At 40.6% G+C, this 3,717-nt stretch overlaps 1 pseudogene; it reads right to left on the minus strand.

Annotated features, from left to right (window-relative positions):
- Positions 1-934: 934 nt before the first annotated feature.
- LOC110287228 (RNA-binding protein 39 pseudogene) lies at positions 935-2,472 on the minus strand (annotated as a pseudogene).
- Between the last annotated feature and the right edge of the window lie 1,245 nt (positions 2,473-3,717).

Genomic DNA, 3,717 nt, shown 5'->3' on the forward strand with positions numbered 1-3,717 from the left:
TTCAGGATCCGTAGGTCTTATGAAGGTAGTCAGAAAGGGTGGGGGAGAATATAGCAGATCTATCAGATCGTTCAAGGTAGCTTGGCTTGTCCCAGAGCACTCAGTGAGCAGGAAGATGGGTGAGGTAAGACAGCTAACCTATATGTTTCAGGATCCTTAGGTCTGATGAAAGAAGATGGAAAGGTGGGCGTGGGAAAACGAGGGTCCAGAGGGGATAGCAGGCAGCTTAGGTCAGTTTGACATGCCCCAGAGGACTCAGTGAACAGAGAAGATGGGATAAGGAAGGGACTCTAACCTGTATGGCTCAGGCTGTACAGTTCTGATAAAATAGGGTAGAGAGCCTGGAGGCAAAATGAAGTCCAGAGGGGAAAGCAGGCTTCTTAGGGTAGCTTGACATACCCCAGACCAGTATGTCTGATTTTATGCTGAGGACTTTGTTCCACTTTGACTTGTATATTGTGCAGGGTAATAGATATGGTTCTATATACATTCTTCTACATGCAGTCATCCAGTTAAACCAGCACCATTTGTTGAAGATGCCTTCTTTTTCCATTTTGTTGTTTTGGCTTCTTTGTCAAATAGCAAGTCTTCATAGGCATGTGACTTTATTTCTAGGTCTTCACTTTTATTCCATTGATCAACCTGTCTGTATTTATGCCAGTCCTATACAGCTTTGATTATCATTGCTCTGTAGTATATCTTGAAATCAGGGATGGTGATACCTCCAGGAGTTCTTTTATTGTACAGGGTTGTTTTTGTTATCCTGAGGTTTTTGTTTTTTGTTTTTTCCGTGTTAACAATTTTATTTTTCAAGATAACAGGAGTTGTATATAAATGACAGCAGACCCTTGCTTCTTTATTTTTATCTAACTAAAAGATAACTCTAGATGAATTCTCAAGAGAAAAAAAAAGCTATACACATAAGGGACCTTCATCATCTACTTGGAATCAGTAGTTGTGTTGCTGTCATAGAATCAGGAAAGAGGTTGTGGTAAGTTGGAAGAAGTACATACGCTGCTGTTATCATTTTACCAGCAAACCATCTGCCATGCAATGCATTGACAGCAGCAATAGCCCGCAGCAATAGATAGACACTTCACATACACATTGCCCTGAGGTGAATTTTTGTCAACATAAATAGGAATGACTCCTCCATGTTTATTACATTCTTCAATGGCATCATCTTTAGTCTCTGTATCCCATCCAAATTCTTCTTCTGTTTGAGGATTAAACATGTTAGAAAGTTGGAAACACTGTGTTGCAAGAGGTTGAACAGACCCAGCTGAAGCTAAAGCTGAGGTGTCAGTCTGTTGGGAAAGTCGTGTTTGCCAATCTGCTACAGCACCAAATGCCAAAGAGCCACTCATTTGTAAAGCTTGTTGTGTGGCAGATGGAATCTGCAAACAGGTACCCTCCACAAGTCTTGCCATTAACTAAAGATGTCCAGTTGTTCCCAAGTCAATTCCAGTCTTTTCTAGTTCATCACTGTCCAAAAATGAACTAGCACTAGAAGCATCAGTTTGTTCAGTAACATGACCAACTTTCAATGGTCTCCCAGCTAACTTTAATCCATTAAGCTGTTCCAAAGCCTTTTTGACACATTCTGAGTCAGAAAATGTAATAAGTCCATCCATATCACTTAGATTGACCAGTTTCACTATCCATCATGAGCTGAATACTTTCAATCCTTCCAAAAGGTTCAAAGATCCCCCGAAGCATATCTTCAGTTATGTGAAAGTGTAATGAGCCTACATAGAGCCTCATAGGTCCAGCACTTCCCTTTTGTAAGTTGTTTGCCATTGCAGCAGCTCTGTTTTTGTTTTTGTTTTTGTTTTTGTTTTTTTTTTTTCTGCCTGTGATGCCTGGACTATGATTGGTACTCCTAAAACTCGTTGGCCAGTTAATCCAATTGCTAGAGGCACTGAACTGACTTCAACAAATTCCACATAGGCAATTCCTTTGGAACGTCTTGTATTTCTTTCAGAAATCATTCTCACATCTTGAACCTTCCAACTGTAGAGAAAAACTCTTCCAAATCTCTCAGTCGAATTCTTGCTGCCAGTTGCATGCAGAAAACAGTCCTTGCATCCATTTCCCAAGGAGTGAGATTATCAATAGGTTCCCTTGTAGGGCTCCTGTCTTTCTTGAATTGACTTTTGCTTTGAGACGTCTTCTGTAGAGACTTCTGTAGGGCCTCGGAATCTTCTATCCCAACTTCGTGAGCGGCTTCGTCTCCATTCTTTGCTTCTACTTCGTTTCTGCTCTTGGCTTTTGCTTTTTCCTATCTCTATCTCTACTTCATTTCCGTTCTTTACTTTTGCTTCTTTTTCTCTCATGTCTACGACTTCTGCTCTTGCTTTTTTCTCTCTCTTTTTGCTACGTTCTTCATGGCAGTTAGCACTGTTCAGCTTGCTCTCATCTTTCTTGTAAGGGGCCTCAAGCATGGCTTCAATTATCAATATTGTCTGCCATTTTCTCTACTCGCCTGTGTGGGTTTCTGTGCGCCTGTGCTCAATAAGTAGGCTGCTGCAGCCACCACCACCAATGCTGCTGTTGCTATTGTTACACCATAGGCCCAGGCAGCTGTACAGCCCAACCCTAATATTATCCGGGCCATGGGCGTCTAGGCCCAAGCGAATCTAAAAGAAACAATGGGGCCGGGCGTGGTGGCGCACGCCTTTAATCCCAGCACTCGGGAGGCAGAGGCAGGCGGATTTCTGAGTTCGAGGCCAGCCTGGTCTACAAAGTGAGTTCCAGGACAGCCAGGGCTACACAGAGAAACCCTGTCTCGAAAAACCAAAAAAAAAAAAAAAAAAAAAAAAAAAAAAAAAAAAAAAAAAAAAAAAAAGAAACAATGGGATTAAAGGAGCCAGCGAGGGAGAGCAGGGCAGCAGCTTCTGCAGCTCAGCATCCACCCCTTCAACAGCATCTGCTAGCTCGCTGAAATGGCGGCCACTGATCCTCCGTACTCACATTCACCAACACATACACACCTGGTTTTTGCTTTTGTTTTTCCGTATGAAGTTGAGAATTTATTTTTCAAGATCTGTAAAGAACTATATTGGAATTTTTTATGGGAATTGCTTTGAATTGGTAGATTGCTTTTCATAAGATGGCCATTTTACTATGTTAATCCTACCAATCCATGAACATGGCAGATCTTTCCATCTTCTGAGACCTTCCTCAATTTCTTTCCTCAGACACTTGAAGTTCATGTCATACAAGTCTTTCACTTGCTTGGTTAGAGTTACAAATAATATTTTATATTATTTGTGGCTACTGTGAAGGGTGTTGCTTCCTAATTTCTCTCTCACTCTGCTTATCAGTTGTATGAAAAAAGGTTACTGATTTCTTTGAGTTAATTTTGTATGCAGCTACTTTGCTGAAATTGTTTATCAGCTGTAGGAGGTCTTTGGTAGAATTTTAAGGGTTACTCATATATATATATATATCCTTTCTCATCTGCCATAGTGGTTCTTGGGTTTCTCCCTTTCCAATTTATATGCCCTTGACTTCCTATCATTGTCTTATTGCTCTATCTAGAATTTCAAGTACTAAATTTAATACATAGGGAGAGAGTGGGCACTCTTCATGTACATGATTTTAATGGAATTGATTTAAAGTATCTCTCTGTTTAGTTTGATGTTGGCTATTGGCTTGCTATATATTACTTTGATTATGTTTAGGTTTGTGCCATGTATCACTTATCCCTGCAAG

This window comes from Mus caroli, unplaced genomic scaffold (genome assembly GCF_978045245.1).
Source record: "Mus caroli unplaced genomic scaffold, Mus_caroli_1 scaffold_5, whole genome shotgun sequence".
Taxonomy (NCBI): domain Eukaryota; kingdom Metazoa; phylum Chordata; class Mammalia; order Rodentia; family Muridae; genus Mus; species Mus caroli.